This window comes from Solanum dulcamara, chromosome 6 (assembly GCF_947179165.1).
Source record: "Solanum dulcamara chromosome 6, daSolDulc1.2, whole genome shotgun sequence".
In the NCBI taxonomy this organism is placed as follows: Eukaryota; Viridiplantae; Streptophyta; class Magnoliopsida; order Solanales; family Solanaceae; genus Solanum; species Solanum dulcamara.
Window position 1 is genome coordinate 7,092,074 of NC_077242.1, and position 27,545 is coordinate 7,119,618.

Below are 27,545 nucleotides of genomic sequence, written 5' to 3' on the forward strand. Positions count from 1 at the left end.
TACATATTTTACATAATGTTTACATGACAAATTGTATAAAATATGTATTTTATCTGACAATTTATATGAAATATTATATAAAATATGTGTATTTACTTCTTCAATTATATAAGTTAAGTGATGTATACATCCAAAACTATTGACATATTTATGTGTTGTTGTTAAATACTAACAATATGTGTAGCTTTTCCTCCTCTATACCGTACGAATTTAACATAATCGAATTTTAACGTAAATATCGAATTCAAAATGATTTGAAGAAAAAAAAAACAATGTGTGTGACATGGAGGAGTGGAATTGTCATACATGCATATCTGCTTTGAGTCCACTTCGAGGAAGTGAATGTCTAATCTCACTCGTGCATGCTACGCGTGATTTTCTTCGTTTCTTAACATTGACAGGTGGAGTGAAATCATTGGCTATTATGAGATTAACGATCGATTAAACCGGTCGGTGATTTTCCCTACGTGAATGGCGCGTGTGATAATATGGGCTTTTTTATTATTATTATTTTTTATTTAGTGTTAGTTAAAACTAAAAATGGAAATTTTTACGGTGAATTATGAGTAGTAAATTATAGCCGCCATATTTGGAAAGTGGACACTGAAAACAAAAGGGAAATTGCAATAGGACAGCCCCATCCTATTATTTTCTGTGTTTCCAGCCTACGTTATTTTTATTGGGTAAAATATTAGTAATTGTTTTTTTTTCCTGTTTTATTAGACCTAAATATAGGACCCAAACTTTCACGGTTTTATTAGTAAACAATAGATACGAGTATATTTAATTTATCTTAATTTTTTTCACTTATAGTAAAAATGAGTGGAGGGAGTAATAAATATAAAATGATTCTCTAATAAGTTTGGATATATAAAAAGAAAAAATATGATTAATGTGGATGTCTCAATGAAAATATATAATAGATGGTAGGTTTAAGAAGAGTTATAGATAAATCGAATAAGAATTAAAAAAATAATTAAACAACTAATAATAATTTACTTTCATCTTAACATCATCGAGAATTAAAGTAGAATGATAGGAAGCACTAATTAGAGAGTTTTCTTTATTCTTTGAGTGGAGAGCATAGTACCTTGGTTGCTCTCTCTTTTCTTTCTAATGAGTAGTATTATTGTTGTTCTCACTTCTTCTCTTTTTTATTGTCCATATTTTTTGTTTGATAGGTATTTAATTTTTTTTACTCTCGTATTCTTTTTAAATTTATTTTGTAACATAAATTTCTTAAGCCAATAATTTATTGAAAATAATCTTCATACTCCTCAAATACAAGAATATAATATGTATATATTTTATCCTTTTCATATTTCACTTATAACTTCACACTGATATGATATATATAATCTGTCTTCACTGATACTATACATATAATCTGCCCTCACTGATATGATATGTATATATTTTATTCTTTACAGATTTCACTTATAAAATTATATTGATATCATATCGTAAACTTTGTTTTGGTAGGTGCAAGTGGTCCTAATTAAGTTGTGCAATTTGTTTAGTGTATCATGTGTGCTGTGTTATTTAGTTTAGTTATTAAGTAGGCGAATGTTAAATGTTGAAAAGGTATGTCGGTAGAACGTTAAAAAGCTCACATGGCTGCCAGTGCCTGCCACCATAGTTTAGGCAGCTGTATTTTGACATTTTACAATTTTTGCGAAGAATGCTCCCAAAAGGGAAAAAAAGTAGAATTATTATTTATAAAATATACCATTAATAGAGTTCTTAATTATCTTATTAATTAAATAAAGGTCTTCATTTCTTCTTTTCTTCTTTTCTTCTTTCTCTAATTATTCATGGTCTAAAAAAACAGGTAAATATTTATTTGAATGAGATGTTTATAGTATCTTATTAAGTAAAAAAATAAGATAACAATTTCTCTATTTTTTATTTAATTATTATTATCCACACCTATCTTTCTTTTTCTTTTTTTGTCATAGCACTTTAGAATTGCATTTCCTAATTTTTGGCCTCCACTTCACTTTATTTTAACTTTAGACCTAAGAATAATCCTTTATTCCATCCAAAACTCAGTTCAAGTAATTAACAATTTGGTAGGCTCTCTAGTTAATGTAGAGAAATAACAGAAGAAAGGTATAATTTGGGAGATCTTCTGCTAGTCCAAGAACGCTAATTAAGATTGGAAGATTCAACTAAAGAAGAAGAAGGAAGAAGGAAGATTTTGAAAAAAAAAGAACGTGGTTATGAAAAAGACTCTTTGATTTAGGTTTATTTTTAATTGTTTTTGGTTGGGTTGATTACAAATATATAATGCCATCTCTATTTATATTTGTGTGGATGGTTTTAGATATTATAAATTCTAGACTATTCTATAACTTACTACAAATATATAACTCTCTAGAATATCTACACATTTCTTAGATATATCTACAAGAATATTCTAGTAACTTTATCTTCTACTCTAGAACATCTAGACATTTCTTTAAGATAATTATTCTAGATATTAACCCAGACTATTCTAGAAACTATACTAGAAAAATCTATGATATTCCAAAAAATCAACTTTATCTTTTTTTTCACAGTTAATTCATTTCTTGAAGGTATTAGAATTGTGAATTAAGTCAGTGTGTAAATACTTTTGCAAATTTGTAAATTAATGCTCACTTTTGTGATTTTCATCTATTATAATTAAAAATATTGTTTTGTACATAGCTCAACTATTTTATGAGTACTTATTCTTCAAACACAAATCATCTTTTTTATCTTTGTTGAGATTTTAATTTAAGTTATCGATGATTTTCCATCCCACTAAAAGGAATAACAATTGCGTCTCACATATATAATTTAATTAACTTTCTATGTAGAAAAAACACGGAAGCAAAAACTGTACAATTTTTTCACGTGATAAAATTTCAGACAAAGTACAACAATAATTCCATTCACGTGTGTCCAAACACAAACAAATATACGGTTTATTGCAGTATAATTAATGTCCTCAAACTTGTTTGTTTTTAAGTTCTTTTAAATAATTTTTTTTAGTATAATCTCAAAATGATAAGGTTTGGCATCATATCGTGAAGACTGTGTGTTACTTGTGGCACTTGAATACTTTGACTAGTAGATCTTTTTTTTTTGAAAGACTGAATAAACAAATTAAAGTTGAAAAGATAAGTCTTTTTTTTATTTTGTTAAAAACAATATTATAATGAAGCATTGTAATTTGCTGAGTAAGAGTCCGTTTAGATTGACTTATAAGTTGCTTATAAGTTATTTTAAGCTTTTTTAAGTGTTTGACTGACTAACTTAAAGTCATTTTATACTTAAAATAAGCCTCAATAAATAATTGAGTTTGTTTGGATAGACTTATTTTAATCAGCTTCTAAATTGAAAACAGCTTATAAGTCAAATAAAATAAGTTGGACTACACCAACTTATATTTTTTAGCTTATAAGCAGTTTTCAGCTTATAAACTGCCTAAAATAAGTTCAATCAAACATGCACTAAGCTGAAAACCTGTTTGGCTGAACTTATTTTAAATAGTTTATAAGTTGAAAACTGTTTATTAGCTAGTTCATCTTATAAACTGCTTAAAATAAGTTCAGTCAAACAAGCACTAAGCTGAAAACTACTTATTAGCTAAAAAAATATATAAATTGGTACAACCCAACTTATTTTATTTGGCTTATAAGTTGTTTTCAGCTTATAATCTGTTTTAGATAAGCTAAGTTAAACAGACCCAATTATTTTTTTGGACTTATTTTAAGCACAAAATAATTTTAAGTTGGCTAGCCAAACACTCAAAAAAGCAAAAACAATTTATAAGCGGCTTATAAACCAATCCAAACGGACTCTAAACTACATAACAAACAATTTTAAATAAAATTTTAAAGTAATTAAAGATGAACTCGTAACTTCGGTGTTCGTGGACAGTTAGTTGGGAATCTCTCAATAAAGAGTCATGGATTTCATATCACCTAAATACATTTTTCGATCAAAATCATCATACGGACTTATTTAATACGATTCACAATTTCGATCTAATTTGCGAGGTTTATCAGAACATACTCGAAAAATAGAGATTGTGAATTTCTTTATTTAAATTAGAAGAAAAAAAGAACTTGTTATAGTCTTTCTATATAGTTTATTTTTCCAATCTAATCAAAGCTTTTTTTTGACTAAAAGGAATACCATTTATATGATACCGTGTTAGTTTAGCATATCTATGTCTGAATAGAGTTAAATTAATTAACGCCCTTAATTCCCTCTCTTTTTTCCTTTTCCCTTTTTCCTTTTCCTTTTTATCTGTGGAAAGTAATTAGTAAAGGGATTCTTTTTCTTAGCCTTTAAGTCATTAGTCAACATAATTCATATATTCTAACGAGAAATGAAAAGGTTAAAGGAGAAGAAAAAAGGAAAGATATAAATGGTGTGTTTGGTAATATTGAAAGGAGAAAATATTTTTCTCAAAAATAAATAATTTTCTTGTTTAATTTATAACTTTCTAAGTAAAAAAGAAATATTATTTCAAATATAAGAAATTAAATAAGAAAATTATTTATTTTTAATTTGAATAAATAATATGTTAGTGGAGAGGAAAGTGTTAGTGTGTGTAGTTGAGTTTAAGGGGTTAGTGATGGAGCCATAATTTTTGATTGAAAAATGTCAAAAAAAAAATAATTAAAAATCGCATGAAAATCAATATAATTGTTATAAACATATTTGTATTATAGAGAATGTCTATTATGTGGATTCCTTGAGAGAAAAATTAGGATTCTATTTAGGATGCAAGTCAGTTTTTCCCTATGAATAAAGAGATTTTCCTTCATTTAATTAACTCTAAAATATCCCTCAAGAGGAATAAGAAGTCTCGTATCTTTTCACTATTTTATTTTTCTTATTATTTTATATAATTTCATAACACGTTATCAACATGATTGTTCTATCCTTAAAGAATTGTGGTAGAAGATATGCCAATCACGAAAAAAGTGCAAAAGAAATCTTGTACATGTTATGCAATAAGGTACTCATAAGTCATACCAGGTAAAATTAAATACGGAAAAAGGCATAAATTTCCTTCTGAACTTATTCCGAAAAGTCAGTACACATTTAAATTATCATGGCGATCTATTACACGTCTAATCTTATTCAAAGAGATATTAATGTCCCCTTCGTAAGACAATCTCAATTTTTGTGTGAAATGGTGTTATGCACGCATTTTGATATGTAAATAAATATTATCTTGATAACTTTAAGCCTTTTTTTCTTAATATTCTCTTACACTTTTGCAACACCTACTCCTTGGGTGTTCTTCCTGCTATCACCATACATATCTCTCTTTTATAAAACTCATTTTTTCGTCCTTCTTCATTATTCATAAATTGAAGGGAAAAAGAGAAATTAGAAGAGAAAAAAGAGAACAGTAAGACGATTATTGTCACGATCCAACCCCGTAGGCCGCGACTGGTGTCCGAATTGAGCACACAAACGTACCCTTATCCCAAATTAGCCTTTTAACCGAATACACATAGGTAGTGATTAGGAAAGATTGCTAAATAGATCACAAAAATAGATGTAGGCACGAGGGCCAATAGGCCGTCACGAAACACACTCAACCCAAAACATATATACAAAACCCACAACATAACTCTGTCTACAGACCTCTACAGATGATAGCATAGTCATATGACGGGACAGGGCCTCGTTGTACCCCTGACCAAAATATCTAAATATACAGAGATAAAGGCAGTACCAAAATACAAGCTCCGAACAAGGGAGCACTGTCAACGACGCAGCAAATATCCTAAACAGGTGGATCAGCAAATCGAACTTCGGTACCTGCGGGCATGTAACGCAGCCCCCGAAGAAAGGGGGTCAGTACGAAAAATATACCGAATATGTAAAGCATGAATTGTAATAAATTAAAATCATAATCTGAATAGTATGTGCAGAAAACGAAATAAATGTTCAGAATTTCAAAATATTTATCATAATTCCAAATCATATATACAAATACATATGCCGTATCCGGCCCCATTTCATGGAACTCGGTGAATAAAACGTGGTCGCCCTCCTATCATTGGCGCCACAGCACATCATAACACCAGAGTAGGAAATATCTCCGTAATAGATCATATCATATCAGATGGCCATATCAAATCATATCAAATCAAATCATATCATATTATATATGTACATGGCACAGCATAACTCCGTGGCATAGCATACACCACAACCCATGTACATGTCATACCTGCCCCCTCACGTCGGGGCATGGCAAAAAAAATGTAGAGAAGTACGCTTGATAACATATCCTGGCCCAGGCTCAGTGAAAGAATGGTTACAGTATGCACGAGTAGAGTAGTGAGAAACTAAATGCAATTTAAAATATAAAAATATTTATAGAGACTCAATAGCTTAATCCTGATGACAAGTCATATAAAAGAAACTGAGCTATAATCACAGTGTACTTCTTTCCGATGTCACAATGGTCTAGGTCAAAACAGTCTTTCAGAAATCATTTTCCATATTTCGATACATAATATGGGGATCAATTGAATAATTGAAATAACTATCATTTAAAAATCAAGATAATAGTTATTTCAAGTAACCTTCGATTGCCATTATGAATTATACTAAAGCATGAATTATATCAAAAGATGAATTATACCAAAATAGGATGGCTGGAATCAAACTTATGTATCAAAATATAATGATATAATTTCTAGGAATTTACGAACATTAGCCATCCTAGTGTCTCTAAGAATAGGAGCTTCTTTGGAATTTATACCTTCGTCCGTTTGTTTCATATAAATCATGCCAAAAGAAAGAAGGTTAGCTTTACATACCTTTAGTGTTTATCCACACACAACATGTATATGCTGCCTCATACCTATATTAATACGTTAAGCGTTATGGTTAAGATATGGAAAGGCATAAAACGTTTTTATCGTTAGTAGATTATTTCGAACAAAAACAAAAAAAACTGGACAGCACCTCCCCTTAACTTCATCACTCATTTAAATTCAAGAAAGCCATGTTAATATCACCACAAGTCCTACCATAGCCCACAAACGAATTTCAACCTCAACTTTAACCATTTAATTCCTTCATTCTCATCCCAAAATCCATAACAATAACAATCAAATACTAAGCAAAATCAATTCATTATTTTCCACACCAAAACAGCCCCAAACGTCTCCTACCATGCCTCAACATCAACACCCATAATTTCATACATTTATCAACTCACACAAGCTTCAATTACCTTCAAGATGAGGGAAAAACGAAAAAGGAGATAAAATCTTACCTTAGGCTTTTATGACACAATTTGCTTGAAAATTTTAGGGCTTGGTCAAAAACGTTTTTGCTTCTTTAATGGACCCATCCTTGCTGCCATAAACTTGAATAATCACCAACCTTGACCCTTTAATCTCTCCCTCAATTTCTTTCTCGTTACTTCCTCTATCTTCATTTGTTGAAAATAAGAGTTCTTCCTTCTTGGAGAACTCTCTAGAGTTGGAAAAAGAAGTGGATGCAGATTTTTGTCAATAAGGGGGACCAAGTGGCTGCCCAAGAGGCCTAATTGTCCCTTACAAAAATGTGGGCCAATAGGAATTGGCCATGTGGCAGTGGGGACCACTTTTCATCCACTATTAACTTAATTCATCTCAATTAATCTCAAATTCCCACTTAATAATTCAACAATGGTTAATTAATCCCTAATCTCGATTAATATTTCTATATCAGTAGAAATTTGAAAATCGGTCGAGCCATTTTTAAAATTCGCAGCCAGCACCTTTGTTCAGTAAAACAGTCATATCTCTTGATACCGATATCGAATAAATTACCACAACCTATGGTTGGAAAGATAATCCAATTATCTACAACTTTTATTTTATAAGGTTTCCCAAATTCCTGAGACATGATGGCGTTATGGTCTCCCCAAGTCAGATTGCCCAAAAACATAACTTAAAAACATCTTTTTGGAGGGCTCACACTTGGATTTGGCTCAAGGGTCCTCCCTGAGTTGTGTTTAACTTCACATACATTATCCATATAATTTATCATATGTCCTTTTTATAAAAATCTATTAAGTGGGCTCCACCTCAGTTCACGGTTAAGCCACTATAGCCATAGTAAGACAAAACATTTCTGGGGTGTAACAATTATGAAGTATAGAGATGTTGGCTGCGGCAATAGGCGGTGGGCAACATCATTGTTGCAGGTGAAACAAATAAAAACTTTCAGATCTGCAAAATTCTTTAAACATATTGATAATTATGGATGAAAATCAAGCATTTCATTTATATTCTTTGTGTGTAATGAATAATCAAATATGCTAAATTGATGGTAGCTTGAAACAAAAATGACATAGTGATGGTTGTAGGTGGTGCTCCGACAATTTTCTTCGATAATTTTTTGATAAATTTAGGCAATATAATCATGAATTTTATACATAAATGTCATAGAATTTTCAAGAGAAGCCATTCTCTTTCTCATATTTTTTTTTTGGTTTTTTTTGGTGATCTTCTCCAGTGGATCCTCCGATGAATTTGAGCAAAAAGGTCATGAACTCTGAGTTGAAAAATTATTAACTTTTCGATGAAAGTCATCATCTTTCCCACTCCTTTTTTTTAGAGTTCCTCTTTAAGGGTAGAGTGTTGGATATACTTCTATCGGGATAAAGTGAAGAAATAATCAATGGTGACAAATAACAATGAATTGTTGTTGAAGAAAAGAAGAATTTCAAAAAAAGAAAAATATAAAAGCTTTAAAGAATGGGGGCCACCAGTAAAAAAAAAAAAAAAATTGACATAATTAATATATTAGAAATTATAATACTTACTTATACAATGACCAATAAAATAGTGCCACGTGTTTAAATTTATTATTTTAACAGTTTTTTCTTTCTTCTTACGCATCTTAAGGAAGGTGGAGACACTTTCTTTGCCATGTCACCTTCTAAATTAATTATTAATATCATTTTAGACAAGATTAGGTGTGTAATAGATCGTCATGATAGTTTGAGCGTGTAACTGATTTTTTGGGATAAGTTCAGAAAGAAATTTATGCCTTTTCCTAATTAAATACCAGGTACAAAATAATATATAGAGAAAAGACATAAAGTGGTGACCATTGATGTTATTCCATTTTTTCAAAAAGACACCTTAATTTTATGGTCATCCTATGACCTACCTAACCAATTTAAAAGTAATATTATTACCTCATTTTTCAATCAATCCCACTTTTTAAAAAAGTGTAATCTTCAAGCACCAATGACTAATTGCCACATGTTAAAATATCATAAACCAATTTAAAAAATGAGAAAAAGATTTTTTTTATAAATAAAAGAAAAAACTTTATAAAATAACTAAATCATGATGAAGAAGAAGACCCATTAGAGAAAATATGAAGATGAAGACCACAATTATTAGTAGTACTATTATCATTGTTGTTGCAATGATGATTATCTTCATTGCTGCTTCTTGTGCCATTGATATTGAACTCATTGTGGATAACAACAACAACAACACCCTAGTGAAATTCCATAACGTGGGGTCTGGGGAGGGTAAAGTATATGCAGACCTTACTCCTACCAAGGTCTACCAAGGTAGGACGGCTGTTTTCGAGAGACCCTCGGCTCAAAAAAGCATAAAAAGAGGTCAGATACGGCTAAGAAGTTCAAAGTGATATGGGCAAGCAAATAACGAATAACGCAAATAATGAAAGCGATACAGATAAAATAGAGTAATTAAAGTACAGAAAGTAATAGAGAGATAATAACAGAAGTCAAAGCACAAGAAATTATAGTGCACTAATGAGCCTACTAATATGGAAGAATAACGAGACTATGTACTAGAATTCTACCCTAATATGGGTCCTCCACACCCTTCTATCTAAGGTCATGTCCTCGTTAAGCTGTAACTGTGCCATGTCCTGTCTAATCACCTCTCCCCAATATTTCTTCGGGCTACCCCTACCTCTTTTGAAACCATCCATGACCAACCTCTCACACCTCCGCACTGGGCATCTGTATCTCTCCTCTTCACATGCCCAAACCATCGCAGTCGCATTTCCTACATCTTGTCTTCCACCGAGGCCATTTCTATCTTGTCTCGAATAGCCTCATTTCTAATCCTGTCGCTCCTGGTATGTCCACACATCCATCTCAACATTCTCATCTCGGCTACTTTCATATTTTGAACGTGAGAGACCTTAACTGGCCAACACTCCGCCCCATATAACATAGCCGGTCTAACCACCACTTTGTAAAACTTGCCCTTAAGTTGTGGTGGCACCTTCTTGTCACATAGCACACCGGAAGTGAGTCTTCATTTCATTCACCCTATCCCAATACGATGTGTGACATCATCGTCAATCTCCTCGCTGCCTTGTGGATATCTCTACTATTATTATTGGAAATTTGGTACTCTTTTTTCCCAATAGTGTTCTTGTTATTATGCATCCAAACTCTAAGAACCCCTTTTCCAACTCCAATTTCATGACAAAATTCATCAATAACAACTTCATCACATTTCTGCAATTTCCAACCTAACTTCTCAGAAAATGAATGTGTTTTCTCTTTCTGTTCTTGAGTAAATTTGGTCCTAAATCACTTTCTCCCATTTGGGCTCTCTGATTTTAAAGTTGTAGGGGTAACGGGTTGGGGTTCCGACAGTGATGACAGCGGGGGCAGAGATAGAGACGGAGACGGTGACAGAGATGAAGATGGAAATGGAGAGTATCGCTTGATTGGAAAAAAATCAAAAAATTTAAAATTCACTCAAAGATTGTTGATTGAAATATGTAAAGAACTTGATTTTATATCCTTTATTTAAAACTTCATTTTCTTTTTCTTCAAGAACACAGGAGAAAGAAAATAAGGAATGGAAAATAAAAACAGGAGAAAAACAAATAGAAAATTAAAAAAACAAATAGAAAATTAAAAAATAAAGTGAAATAAAATGAAAAAAAAGGTTAAAATACTTTTAATAAGTAAAAATTGTTCTTTTAAAAAAAATATTGGTCTCTCACTCTCTCCTCTAAGAGAGTGAGTTACACTCACTATATCAGGTGGCTATAAATGTTATATTAATATCAATAAAGAATTATTCAGGAGGGTCACGTCCACAAAGTTAAGGTGTCTTTTTAAAAAAATGAAATAACTTCAATGATGATTTTATGTCTTTTCTCTAGTATATATTATATGTTAATATGCCACAAAGTCTTGTAAATATGTAAGTGTAGTATTATTCCGATTTTTTTTTAATGTTTTTAACCACTAATATTGATTGAGTTATACTAATGATTTCACACCAGAAAGATTTTCTCTTTTCTGTTAGTTTGAGTATGATCAAAACTTGGTTGACCCATTTTATAAAGATATTTATGATCTATGTAATTAATATGAATTGATCCAGAATGTTGATTCATCGGCAAATATTGAACATATGTGTTCTTATTGGTGATGAAGATTTAGTATGTGAATAATGATTTATCAATGATTCGGAATATTTGTTTTACATTTATGATTCATTACCAGTTATTTATTATAAATTTGTGATTTATTATATTGTTTATTGAAGTAAGACGATTTATTCAAGTCCAATCGCACCAAAAAAGTAAGACATTAGGTTTAAATCCTGATGCACCATGATGAAAGATATGTTCAATTGCACCAAAAGGACAAGAAATCAGGTTTAAGCCCTGGTGCACCTTGATGAAAGATGTTGGATTCAATTCCCATCGATTTATGGCTTAAGACGCTTTTATATGGATAAGACATTGGGTTTGAGTCTCAATGCACCATAGTGATGATATAATGATGACTAAAGCAAAATTATGTGTTTTTGTGAAAAGTCATGAAACCTATTCCACTGAATTTGCTCAATTCCTTGATGTGAATGTGGTAGCAGTGCATAATATATCTGAAAGAAGATTAGTGGTTGAACAATGCACATGAACGTGGAATGAGGTACGAAGTTATCATTATTTGATATACTTAGATGATTGTGTTTCATTCATGAAGAATGAGAACTTTTGATAATGATGAGAAGAATTATAGAAAATTCAAATGGACATCCATTAAAGAATGTAAAGATTCTTTTAAATAGTGAATTTTCTTGTATTGCTTATTATCAAGGCAAGTTAATCATGACTAGATCATCACCAACGAAAGTTGAGATTGAGTCCCTTGTGTTCTTGGAATGTATACATGGGTATATTTGTGGACCTTTTCACCCACATAGCGGGTTGTTTAGATACTTTATGGTCATAACAGATGTTTCTTCTAGATGGTCTCATGTATGCGTAAAGTTATCTCCCAACTTAGCGTTTGCAAAATTGTTGACACAAATAATATGATTACGGACACAGTTTTCTGATAATCAGATTAAGTCCATTTATCTTGATAATGCTATAGAGTTTTCATTTCAATCATTTTATAACTATTGTCTATCGATTGGAATTGAATAAACTCAATATTGAAGTGAATGTGATAGTGCAAAAATGAAGCTTACTAATATGGATGTGTATTTTATCGTGATGAGATCACGACTCACTTTCAGAAGAGGTAGAGTAATTGAGAAGAAATACATCTGAAATTTACTTATGAAGTAGTAAATAAAAAATTTACTCAAGAAAATAGCACATGTCATTCTAAACTTGGAGTTTACTAGTACAGATAATTTATCAGTTGGCATGAACGATTTGCTATCCCAAAGATGTGCATATTAGAACTAGAAGATTCTTCAAGAATTCTTTATGTTGCTTGTTCTTGTGATAAGTTGATTGAATCAACTAATGTTGGGATTAGAGTGTTTAATCTTGGGATAATTTTTAAGTGCCCTTAAATTTGTTGTTTGGTTGCAAAGGATGTGATAGCTTATTCGAGGATTAACAATTAGTACTAGGATAAGTTACCCCTCACGGAAGGTGGATTAGTAATTCTAGGATAACATATCCTAGGATAAAGTAGATAAAATAACAAAAATACTCCCCTAAACTCTCTTTTATACACAACTTTTTATATTCATGTATATGAACATAATTTTTAACAATATTTATAATAACATTCACAATTTTAATTAATCATTATTTTTATGATAATATATTTTTCTATTAAAAATTATATTTTATAAATACAATTTCTATTTATTAATATATTATAAGTTGAATTTATTTATCTAATTATTATGTTTATTTATATTTTTATTTCTCTTAAAATGTTCAGTTCAAAACTAAATTACATATTTTTAATTAAATAGTTTATTATTCACTTAAAAATTATATTTTATATATCAATTAAAATATAAATAACTTTAAAATGTAGATAATTTTAATGATAAAATTTATTTTACTTTAATAAACTTAAAATGAAAGTTTTATTTTTAAGCTAAATAAGATGAAAGTTTTATTTTTAAGTTAAATAAGATGAAAGTTTTATTTTTAAGTTAAATAAAATGAAAGTTTTATTTTAAAGTTAAATAAGATGGAGATTTTATTTAAAATGAAATAAGATGGAAGTTTTATTTTTAAGTTAAATAATATGAAAGTTTTATTTTAAAAACACACGGTACAATCATGAAAATACATACACAAAAATATTTAAGTTGAATAAGATGAAATTTTTATTTTAAAGAATGAATAATTAAAGATTGCAAAGAAAATGTAAGAAAAAATAAACTAAATAAGGTGGAGGGTATTTTTGTAAACACACAACTTATTCTTAGAAATTATGCAATGAATATAATTTTGAATATGATAAACCAAACAAGCAACAAAAACTACTCTCAGCATAACTAATCTCAGCATAACTTATCCAACATAACTAATCTCATCATAACTTGTATCCAAACCAAATGATCCCTAAATTCTGAAAGTATAAGAGGTGAATGTGTGCCCCTTCGACTGTCATGTGATATGTTAAAGAGATCCATCTATAAGATAATCACATGTGCGTTTATTGTCAACTTGCAATTTGACATTCGCAAAATTGTTTGTGCAAAATAATTGAATTTAAGATCACAACTTTCAGAAAATGTAATCAAGACAATTTATTTTGATAACATTGACAAATAACCAAGCTGATGTGACGTTAAATACCTCGGATAAATAGTCAATCATTGCTTATGAGAACAAAATTTCATAGTCTGAAATATGATAAATTGCATAGCAAAATAGTTGTGTGCATTAGACTAATAAATTATGATCAATTTTTCCTCTCAATCGATTCATGGTCAAGGACCATGTAATTTCCATCTAATAATTTTGATGTGCGGTATATGATAATGAATATACCATGATGCACAAAGATAAATTATCTACAGTAGATTGAGATATATATGTTGGTTTGTCTAAAATAAAGGGGAGATAATAAGCAATCAATAGTTGAAAATGCTCCTATTGAATGTCCCTAAAGGACAGAGTCTATGACATGTATGAAGCATGATAGACTAATCTGTTCCAACTAAAATAATTCTTGAAAAAAGGGGAGGAGTAATTATTAAAACGATTATAATGATGAGGTAATGTGCTCTTGAAGAGCCTACGGTATAGCACTTCATGAAATCTCATGAGAGGGATACGTACCTCAAAATAATGAAGCGATGAGATCTCAAAAAGTTATGTTCGCATTGCGAATCGAAACAAAATGATATATCGTTGACGATATCTTTGATACAATATAGCAATATTGTAAAAAGATTATGAGAATCTAAATTCTACGGTCTATTAAAGCATGCTAATGTAGAAATATTTATCAAATGAAAAGTGGAATGATGCATCTTGGTAAGCATGAAGCTTATAACTTGCAATCTAGACACTAAAAAATGTCATGCATTTACTATTGAATATTGTCATTTGACAAAATTGATATAAAAATATCTGAAAAATTCAATATGCATGAAAAGCATATACAAATTCTTGAAAAAGTTATTTATAATCCTTATATGGATTAAATCGATCAAGAATATTTTCATATTGTTATGCAAGTTGATAACTTGAATTGAACTCTTGAAGAGTTTTCAAAAAGCAATAGATTATCTGCTTAAAGAAGTTGAAATGAGGAACTTAGAGAATTCTTTGGTCCTGAAGGGATGATTCATAAAAGGAGCGAGAACAAAACACATTTCGCAAAGCTTTTCTACTCATATGAGCTCCTAAGAATGGTGATATCAACATGCAACAGATTTGTTCAAATAATAATATGATTGATTTATTCACCAAGTCTCTACCAACAACAACGTTCGAGAAGATGGTGCACAAGCTTGGAATGCAAAGATTTAAGTCTTTGGATTGATGTTCTCATTAGGTGGAGTTAATACGCGATGTACTCTTTTTCTCTCACAAGATTTTGTCCCATTGGATTTTCCTTGTAAGGTTTTTTAACGAGGCATCCAAAATGCTTATTATTAGGTATGTGTACTATTTTTCCTTCACTAGAATTTTTTTTCACTGATTTTATCTAGTAAGGTTTTAACGAGGCATATAATCTATCAAATAGACATTCAAGGAGGAGTGTTATAAATATATTCGTATTATAGTGAATATTTATTATGTGAAATCCTTAAGAGAAAAGTTAGGAATCCTACTTAGGGTCCAAGTCATTTCCCCCCTATAAATAAAGGGATTTTTCTTCATTGTAATTAGAATATTTTACTTAAATCCAATAGTGAAAAAGTCCAATTACAATTTATCCTGACTTTTTAGGTAATTATCCGAATTTTTTCTTTTTTCTAGATTTCTGATACATACGAATGACACTGATATATCGCGATTTGATACATAAGTCTTTTTCATAATACATCGCTAATTGATACAAATCAAACATTGTAATATCTGTAAAACTTATGAATCAGCTTATAACACCTAATATACCATGAATACAATAAAAATAGCAGTAAAACTTATATTTTACTGATACATTTTGTGTTTGGTTTGTATTAACTAGCGATGTATCATGAAAGAGACTTATTTATCAAATCGCGATGTATCAGCATCATTCCTATGTATCAGAAGAGGAATTTTTGAAATTTTTACAAATGGCGGGGAATAATTGAAAATATAGGAATATAAGATATGTAATTTGATAATTTTTCCTTGTAATTAACTCTAAAATATCCCTCAAAAGAAATAAAAAGTCTTTTCTCTGCTCCCTATTTTATTCTTCTTATTGTTTTATATAATTTCATAACAATAATATATACATAAAAGAAAGTATTACTTAACTACACTGTAGTTTTTCTACGAATATGTCTCAGCGTATATATGGGGGTTTTGGGGTGGGGGGAATATTGGACTTTAGGAGGTTGAGGAGTGGGGAAATGTAGGCGGGGTTTAGGGTTGTTCGATCATGATGGTTAAAAAAATAAATCAAATCGCAATTTAAATTAAATCGATTAAAAAATTGATATTTTGTTTGATTTGATTAGGTTTGATTTTAAATTTTAAAAATTGATACTATTTAATTTGATTTTGATTTACATAAAAACAACAAAAATAACCAAACCGAACTGAGAAATTATATATATAAATTTTATAATTATTTATACATTATTCATAAATAAAATATAAATATTTTGTTAAATTTTAATTAACATAAGTCTTTATGTTTATCATTTTCTCAAGTCCCATACTTAAATTTTTGTATATATAATTTTTTTTGTACCCACTCCCCTAGGTAGTTCCTCAATTATTGAGTTTGAGATTATTATTTTTGATATAAATATTTGATCTTTTGATATTTTGTGTATAAGGAATTTAGTATTGCTTAACTAAATCACTTTGTTTGTGTAATAATAATTCTAGTATTGCTTAATTGCTTAATTGAATCCACAATACCTTTTTTTGTGTATTGTTCATGTATTAGGTGTATGTGTCTATCGAGATACATTTATCCTCGACAAACTTATTATTTTCAAACAAAGAAAAACAAAAAACAAAACACTAAATCGAAGTTGACAATAACCAAACCGGTGGTTATTTTTAATTTTTATTTGATTTGATTTTAGAATTTTAAAAACTGACTAAATTAATTTGATTTTAGTTTTAATTAATAATCGATCCAAATCGAACCATGAAACCTCTAACGGGGATGACGGGATTGAACTTTTTTTCTATTTATATCAGAAAAGTCATTTTTCTCATTGTTTTTTTAAAAAGCATTTCGGGACATATTCTACAATTTCTAATTGAAATTGAACCTGTTTTACATTAAAAAACGACTTCTTAAAAAGTAATTGTACTTTTATTTTTGCTCCACTTTTTAACGCAGATAATTAAAGAATTGTTTTTATGTGAATTGACAAAACATAACGTATTGCGCCTTTAATCTTCCTTTTTTGGGGAATCTACTTCCTACACTCTTTTTTTTGGTTGTTGTTGTCAAAGCATACTAGAATATAATCCTTTGGCAGAATATATTGATATTTTAAAATTTATCAGTAAATTTTATTAAGACATGTTAATAGCACTATATTTCAGTTGAATTATCTGAACACGTGTAATTTGTTTCCATTAGACATTCCCTACTCAAAATTTTGGATAAGTTTTTGTGCATCCTCTCAAACGCCTATTAGACATATGAATGCATATTTTATTAAATACAGTACATAAAATATGCTACCTTTGTTAATTATATATACCAACCTTTATTGGAATATGTCTGAGGATTTATGACTTATTTAGACTATAATACATAAAATAACATAATTTAAGTGATTAATTTATCTACGTAGTTGTCACGACCCAAATTCGGGTGTGATGACACTCATCTCAACCCACCGAGACAAGTCAGCCTAAAACTCAACGAAAAGTAAATGCGGAAGTACTTGAGATAAAATAAGGTTTAAATTAGTCAAAAACAAATAAATAATCTCCAAAATCCCCCAAGACTGGTTGTCACGTATACAAGCCACTAATAAATTACCGAAGTACGAAAGAAAATACAGTCACAATGTCTTTGTCACTAGAGTAGGACTAAAACATAATAAAAGAGTAAGAGGTGTCCGCTAGATGGATGTAACAGCTACCTCAACACTCGAAATGATAGCCTCAGATGTGGTGGAAACACTAGGAGATCAAACAAGTCCGGCCTCACAACCTACACAAGTGTGGAAGCAAGGGGTGAGTACCAAACAACACGGTACTCAGCAAGTGGATAACTAAAACTAAGCAAAGCTTAATAGATACAAGTACTCCTGTCCTCCCAACCGAACCTCCTTAACTACAACCTGCATAAAATCAGTCCAACTCTACACTTGTGCGATAACAACAGTAATACAGTCCACAAATTCTCATCAATGAATCATACCAAGTCAAGTTCAACATACACAGAGCAATATAGGGGTAAACACAAATTCACAAATGTCAGAAAGGTGCAATGCAATGCAATGAAATGATGCATGTCTGTCCTATCGGTACACATCCGCTGAATCACAGTCCGGAATCCATGGGGGACATTTCTGTCCATGTAACCTGCCACGGAACGTGTGGCCCGTCCCCTCAACATATATATCATGCCACGGAGCGTGTGGCCCGACCCCTTTATTTCATAATACTTGCCACGGAGCGTGTGGCCCGACCCCTTTGTTTCATATACCTGCCACGGAGCGTGTGGCCCGACCCCTTTTATTTCATATCATTTTCAATCTCAACACAATATGTCAGAACCAATGCAATCAATTCATGTTCATATAATTCACGATAATAATATGACAACAACCATAATTTTTCCTATCTCACATCAACATAGTCACTTCACATGCCCAAAATAAATCCATAATCACAACATATCAATTCCACCAATACATGTCATTAGATCACAATTTTCTACCCCTCATCTCCATTTTTAAGGTCAATCATATAGTCAATAACCCAGTCTAATTCTCATTACTCCCTAGTACACATAACACGGAAATACAAGCATCTACAAGCTTAAACTGAGGTTTAGAAATTCACTTGCCTTAATTAATCAAGCAATTACACCGGTACTTGAGCCTTCCCTTTTCGTTGGGTCTCCAAATCAATGTAATCTAGTCAAATAAATAACCACAATAAGATTTCGAATCTAACAACACCCATATTATTATATGTCTAGCCTAGATCCAAAACCTACCCAAATCTATAATCAAGTTCTTAATGTTGACGTCAAATAACATGTCAACTCTCATATTTCCAAATTTTAAGCCTAGGGTTAGGTTCTAATTTCCCCAATATCATAAATTTAATAGAATTCATAAAATATAATATACCTAATATTTAACTATCTATCTCAACATATCAAAATTCGGAAACTAACTTATTCTATGTCATTGAAGTCAAATCTGAAATTTTCTTTTCGATTATATTCACTCATGATAAAATAAACTCACATGTCAAATTTCAGCTGAAACGGATCGTTATTCGACCCCCAAATCAAGATTTTATGTGAAGAACCCTAGGGTCATATTTTCTTATTTCAACATTGTTTCTCCACCAATATACCCTAAAAATATATTCATAATCACATGAAAATTTAATGGAAAGGATGAGAATAATTACCTTGATGCTTTGGAATGAAAATTCCTATTTTTCTCTTCTCCTTTATTTTTCTTTTCCCCTTTCTTTTCTTTCTTCCTCCGTATTGTTTTTTTTTGTTTCTGCGCGTTTTTGTTTTTCTTGTTTGCCGCCGCACATCTGATGGCTTAATGCCATCAGATTGTGTATATATATATAATTTATTATTATTATTATTATTATTATTATTATTATTATTATTATTTATTTCCTTCTTTTTTTTTCTAAATTAATTATGTACTAAAATGACAAACCCTGCTAACCTAATTTATTAAATATAAGAAAAGTGGTATAAGTATTAAATAAATTAACACTTTAGCCCATCAATTAAATTAATTATTTAAAATCACCCATCAATTAATTAAATGAAGTTATCGAATAGTCTAAAATTTACAATTTAAATGTACGGAATGAGTCTTTTATGAAGGAAAGAAGACTCGTTCTCAAAATGACCTAACGGGTTATTACAGTAGTAGTGTGCACTTTAGAATACCCTCAAAACTTGTAAACTGTATAAATCAGCTTTAATACCTAAAAGTATTTTTAAACACCTGATTCTTAATTATTAATTACTTCTAAACAGCTAGCGTAAACGAGCTCTGATTCAAAAGAAAAGGGTGTATTTAAAGTCACAATCAATCCAAATGAAGCATGGTTGGTTTAAGTGGTTGTTGGGTTTTTCTTTGCTAACCAATAAGGAAATCTTAAAATACATTTATAGTCTTTGCGTTAAATTGTATATTTTTTTTTAATTTTCATTCAGTTTCACTTACTCGTATTGAGATTAGACTAAATCTAAAGTTAAGTTAGAATATCTCACATTAAGAAGTAAAACGCTCTATAATAAAAGTGATATCTTATTCAGTATGGCTCAAACTCGATAGCTTTTATTAAAGATGATTGAATATATAAATATTCTCAGAATAATATTTTGCATTTAGTAAAACACTCTCTAATAAAAATGATATTTTATTCAGTATGGCTCAAACTCAATAGCTCTTATTAAAGATAATGAAGTATATAAATTTTATCAGAATAATATATATTTTGTATTTACTTATTAAATGTAAAAAGATGACTTATTTTTCAGGAAAAATAAAAAACTTAACCTAGCAAAATATTTTGGCAAACTCACCCCAGGTCTTTTTCATTGTTGGCAAACTCACCCCAGGTCTTAATCTATAAAAGTTTTTGTTTTTTTCTTTTGCCATTTGAAAAAAGACTTGTCAAATAGTTTTCTTTTTTCCCTAATTGGTTTTGTCATTAAAAAAAATTCATCATTTCATGTAAATTGGTTCAAACTTTTAGTCCTATCGTAGTCATTTTGAGTACGAAATCCACTAATCTCTACTACTACAAACAAAGCTAAATCCAATTAATGTGCCAAAATATTTATATAGTACACATTATTCTCATTTATTATTTTTTTAAATACGGAGGTGGTTGTTACATATCATTTCATAATAGATTATATCATATTATATGATGTTGCCTTGATGAATATAATGTTTGCATAGATTGTGGTATTTTTCGTCGTTACATTTTGTGACATATGAGCAATTTAAAGGACAAATCTATAAAAAAAAAGCAGGATACAAGGTAGAGCTATTATAAAAAGTAGAGTAAGATTATTAAATAATAAGTAAAGATAAAATGTGAGAAAATAAAATAATTAAGATAATGACGTGATCAAACTAAATCAATCGTCATTATATAAAATAAAAAGTTTTGTCATTACGCAACAAACACCATATTTAAACTAACAATATAATATAAATGAAGAGGTCAAATGAAAATTGAATCTTATCATCCTACAATTTAAATATTTTTATTTAGATATTTTTATCTATATCTACCCATCCATAATAACTAAGAGACTCTTAAAACATGACATTTACATATGTAGTAGTGAGTTTTGGTATGGAGGAAACTCAGGAAAGTATACATTAAGTTGTTTTAAGAAGAGAAATTATTAATTGGATTGTTTTCTCCTGTTTGAGTATACATTAATTAGTGGTATTTGATGAAATTCATATCAGGCGAACATATTTGTCGATTAGTCGATTCTCAAAGACAGAAATTGAACACCAAAGGAAAGTATAAAAATAAAAATAATAGAGTATACTTGCGAGTTATTAAAATAGTGTTTTTCTATTTCAGTGCTACTTTTATATAGATATTAACATCCATATATTATTTCTAACTGTTAATTGAAATAAATTAATTTGATCATCTCCACGGAAAAAATAATTTTTTATTCTCATTTAACTAAACACATAAGTTGTCAGAGGAAAGATACTTTTTGAATAAATTTATTGACTTAGGTATATTAGATTTGTGTCGGATAAGCTCAATAATAGGGATAAATATTGTCATAAATCATGATCTGACTTGAAGTAAAAGATACATCTCATCTTACCAAAAGATGCATAATAATAAGAGTTATAATTATATAAAGTACAACTAATTTAGATATTACAAATAGTGCAACTAATCTCTTTATGATATTCTCTCCAAGCTTATTTAAACATTTGTCTTTCTGTTTTTGCTCTAAGCGGACCGGGTCAGCACTTCGGCCCACATGATGAGTGTGATAAAAGGCAAATTATTTGGGCTTCTTGCTTCAGCCTCCCTCCATTTGTCCTAATATCTCTTTGTATTGTGGATATTATATAGGGCAAATTATGCAAAATAGTCATTCGGCATTTTTGTTATCAAAAATTTAGTCAAAATTTTAAGATTACTAAGATTGGCAAAAATCTTCTTCTTCCTTTCCATTTCGACATTAATAGATTCTAACCTCCTTCTTCTTCCTTCCTATTTCGCCATATTAATGGCTTCTTTTCCTCCTTCCTCCTCCTCGTCCTTCTTCTTCTTCTTTTTCTGCGTCTTCATCTTCTTTTTTGTTATTTTTTAAAAAAAATTGACGTACCGCAAATATGAATCATTTCAAGAAAATTATATATCAAAAGACTCAAAACATTAAAAGAATTTCATATTTAAAATTTGGGACTGCTTAGAGGTGATTTTGAGTTGACCGGGATTGAATAGTTAATGTATATTTCATGTATAGTCAGTGTGTAGTTCATATATAGTTAAAGTATATTTAGCTTTTTGAATGTATCATAATGTATAGTTAGTGTATACCTAATTGGTAAGCTATATTATATAATCTGTGTACACTTTCTATGACTTTTGACCTTTTTTTATGTAAATAAAATTTGAGTATATTTATTGTAAACTAATTACTTTATTGTATATATTTAAAATTAGGTGACCAAACTGTTCTTTGTTATAAAATAAACTAACTTAGCAAAATAAGAAGAAAAGAGTACGAGGAAGAAAAAGGAGCAGAAGAGTAATGTTTCGTATCTGTGTTTTTTTATCTCTCACATTGCACAAGAAAGAAGCTATATTTATAGCCATAAAATGAGTAAAATACAACTGGGCAACTTACCCACTTTTAAGTGGGGCCCACTTGAAAAATAACATCCATAATATAAAACTCCTTCTTGGATGTCTATATAAAAGAAAAATTTTAGTGAAAGAATAAATATATATATATATATATATATATATATATATATAGTTATTTTCAATATACATAGATGTTGTACCTCGTTAAAACCTTACTAGGAAAAACCCTAGTGAAGAAAAAAAAAGTACACATATCTGATAATACACCTTGAGTGTTGCCTCATTAAAAACCTTACCAAGAAAACCCAGTGGGACAAAACCTTGGTTAAGGAAAAAAAGGAATGCAGCGCGTATTTTACTCTCTCTGATGAAAACTTCATTTGATATTTTGGAGACGATGCATTCCCATCTTATATCTTTAGTTTCTCAAAAGTTTATATTGGTAATGTCTTTGTGAATAAATCTACAAGATTATCACTTAAACGAACTTGTTGTACATCAATATCATCATTCTTCTGAAGATCATGTGTGAAGAATAATTTTGATGAAATATGTTTCGTTCTGTCTCCTTTTATAAAACCACCTTTCAATTGAGCTATAAACGTAGCATTGTCTTCGAATATAACCGTGGTACTTTGACATCATTTTCCAGGCCTCAACTTTCTTTGAAGAATTGTATCATCGATTTCAATCACACGCATTCTCTACTTGCTTCATGACTTAGCATGATTTGAAAAAGTAGCAACAATAGACTACTTTGTAGATCGCCAAGATACAACAGTTCCTCCGTGTGTAAGTAGATAACCTGTTTGAGATCGAAATTTATGTGGGTCTGATAAATAACCTGCATTTGCATAACCAATAAGGTCTCACAACCTTTGTTAGTATAAAACAAACTCATATCAATAGTACCTTTTAGGTATTGTAAAATATGTTTGATACCGTTCCAATGCCTTCGCATTAGAGATGAACTATACCTTGCCAGCAAATTAACAAAAAATATTATATCAGGCCTGGTTGCATTAGCAAGCTACATAAGTGCACCAATAGCACTGAGATATGGTACTTCAGGTTCCATCCTCTTCTGGAGGTCGAAATAGATCTTTTTCCACTTTAAGTGATCGAACAACCATTAAAGTACTTAATGGATGTGCTTTGTCCATATAAAATTGTTTTAAAATTTTCTTAGTGTAGACAAATTGGTCGATAAAGACCTCGTCTACTAAATGTTTAATTTGCAAACCTAGATAAATTTTTGTCTTTCCAAAATCTTTCATCTCAAATTTTTTCTTTAGATATTCAATCAACTTTTGGACCTCTTCAGAGATTCCAATAAGATTTATGTCATCAACATAAATGGTGAGTATAACAAACTCTGATTCCATTTTCTTAATAAAAATACATAGACAAATGACATCATTTATATAACCTTCATTTATCAAATACTCACAAAGGTGATTATACCACATACGCCCTGATTGTTTCAGACCATATAATGATCTTTGCAATTTCATTGAGTACATCTCCCGATGTTTAGTACATGATTTAGGCAATTTTAATCCTTATAGGTTTTTCATGTAAATTTCATTATCAAATAAACCATAAGGGTAAGTTGTAACTATATCCATTAAATATATTTTAAGATTTTTATTTACAGCTATAATGATGAAATATCGAAATGTTATTCCATCCATAATAGGTGAATATATTTCTTCATAGTTGACCCCGGGTCTTTGAGAGAATCTTTGTGCAACAAGGCGTGCCTTGTATCTTACAATTTCATTTCTCTCATTTCGTGTTCACATCAAAATCCAATTATAGCCAACTGGTTTTATACCTTTAGGGGTTTGAACTACAGGTCCAAAAACCTCACGTTTAGCAAGTGAGTCTTATTCTGATTGAATTGTCTTTTGCCATTCTGGCCAATCACATCTACGTCGACATTCTTTGACGGATTTAGGCTTAAAAATTTCACTATCTTGCATGAGGATAAGTGCAATATTATATGCAAAAATATTATCCACCGTAATTTTTGATTGATCTAAATTTATCTCATCACCGTTAGAACTTATTGAAAGTTCTTCATTCACTTGAGTCTCGGGTTTACTGATTTCTTTAGGAATATCAGGATTACTCAAATATTGACCTTCTTCGGGGGGTTCTTTTGTAGTATCATTTTTGTTATTTCTTACGCTTCTCTTTCAAGGATTTTTATTCTTTGAACCCAATGGTCTACCACGCTTCAGAAGCTATGATACTAGTAGATGGTCCTTTTGGGACATCAATCTGGATAGGCACATTCACTACAGGGATATGTAACTTAGTTATCCGTTTCAAATCAGTAAATGCATATGGCATTTGATTTGTTATGTTCTGTAAGTGGATAATCTTCTGCACCTCCTACTCACATATGCGGGTACATGGATCAAAATAAAATAGTGATGAAATCTTCCATGCAATTTCTCTTGCGGGGTTCTTTTTCTCTCCCCTTAATGGCGAAAAAATTATTTCATCAAACTGACAATCTACAAATCGAGCAATAAATAAGTCTCCTGTCAACGATTCAAGGTAGCGAATTATAGAGGGTTAGTCAAACCCAACATATATGCCCAACCTTCATTGAGGGCTTTTTGTACGTTGTGGTGGTGTTACAAGCACGTATATCGCACAATCAAAAATTTATAGATGAGCTATATTTGGCTCATGACTAAATACTAATTGTGATAAAGAGTATTTATTATAATGTGTCGGTCTGAGACGTATAAGTGCTGCTGCATTAAGATTGCATGACCCCAAATAGTAATTGACAATTTTATTTTAATTAGTAGAGGTCTGTCTATCGATTGTAGGCGCTTAATAAATGACTTTGCAAGTTTATTTTGAGTATGAACATAAGCAATAGGATGTTCAGTTTTTATCCCAATTGATAAGCAATAATCATCAAAAGCTTGGGATATACATTCTCCAGCATTATCAAGGCGAATGACCTTAATTGGATAATCTGGGAATGGCGAGATGATAAAAGGCACCAATGAGACCATCTAGATGATCCATCTATTAGTACCATAAAATATCTAAACAATTGTTATGTCGAAAAATGGACAAAATGTAAAAATAATTTCATCTTTATAAAAAAAAATCAATTTTAGTAAAAGAGGAGTCGCCACTTAATTTTTTAAAGAAATTAAGAAAACTTAATTTAAAAGACTCTAACAGATTTAAGTCTTAAAAATTTAGAGAAAGAGGGTACGAGGTTCATATTACTATTTTAAGAAGGTTTTAGCACTTAAAATAGCCGCTAACATGCGGTTATCCAACGATTTGAAATTTATTTGATTAACTTTGGGAAATATTAATTTTAAAAAAAAACGAAGACTTTGAAATTAATTTTTAGAAAAAAAATTGATAAAACTTAAACATTTGATTATAATATACATGTATATATATATAAAAAAAAGTAAAAGTTTATCAGTGACTAAGTAAATGTAGAAAATTATTTTAAGAATAAATTAACATGAATTGGTTTATCTTTAGGAAAATCTAATTAGGTTAAAACAGATTAAAATTAATATCTAAGAAAGCATAACTGACATAAGTAACTAAATTATTACAACCCGAATCAAAACAACAATAATAAGAACAACAATAAATAATAAGAACAACAATAATAATAAGAAGAACAACAGTAATAATAATAAGAACAACAATAATAATAATAACAACAACAATAATAAAAACAACAACAATAATAAGAATAACAATAATACTAACAAGAACAACAACAATAATAAGAACAACGATAATAACAACAACAACAACAACAATAATAATAAGAACAATAATAATAATAATAATAATAATAATAATAATAATAATAATAATAATAACAACAACAAAAATAAGAAGAAGAAGAAGAAGAAGAAGAAGAAGAAGAAGAAGAACAACAACAACAACAACAATAATAATAATAATAATAATAATAATAATAATAATAATAATAATAGTAGTAATAATAGTAATCAACAACAACAATAATAAGAACAACAACAACAACAACAACAACAATAATAATAATAATAATATTAATAATATTAATAATAGTAATCAACAACAACAACAACAACAACAATAATAATAATAATAATAATAATAATAATAATAATAATAATAATAATAATAATATTAATAATATTAATATTAATAATAGTAATCAACAACAACAACAATAAGAACAATAATAATAATAATAATAATAATAATAATCAACAACAACAATAACAACAACAACAACAACAACAACAACAACAACAACAATAATAATAATAATAATAATAATAATAATAAAAGTGTCAAACTATTTGGAAAAATAATGAATAAAACTAAGTGCTTTCATGAAATAATCCTAACATATTCTAGCTAATTAATCCTAACACATGCTAACTATAACAAATTTATATCATTAATCTAATTATTCTTATATACATACTAACTAAAAAAAACAAGACTACGAATCAACTAAATATAAAACATGAAATAATTAAATAGAATAAAGCCGAGAAATATTTTACCTCTTTTCGGGCAACAAGACTGAAGAT

The 27,545-nt window shown here is 29.6% G+C and overlaps 1 long non-coding RNA gene and 1 pseudogene across 1 annotated transcript; both read right to left on the minus strand.

Moving 5' to 3' along the window:
- Positions 1-5,551: 5,551 nt before the first annotated feature.
- LOC129892414 (uncharacterized) lies at positions 5,552-7,491 on the minus strand. Its single transcript, XR_008767318.1, has 3 exons — positions 7,286-7,491; positions 6,825-6,868; positions 5,552-5,814 (listed from the first exon to the last, which is right to left on the minus strand). It is a non-coding gene; the product is annotated as an uncharacterized LOC129892414 (long non-coding RNA).
- A 1,863-nt stretch (positions 7,492-9,354) lies between these two features.
- On the minus strand, positions 9,355-11,725 carry LOC129891893 (zinc-finger homeodomain protein 9-like; annotated as a pseudogene).
- Between the last annotated feature and the right edge of the window lie 15,820 nt (positions 11,726-27,545).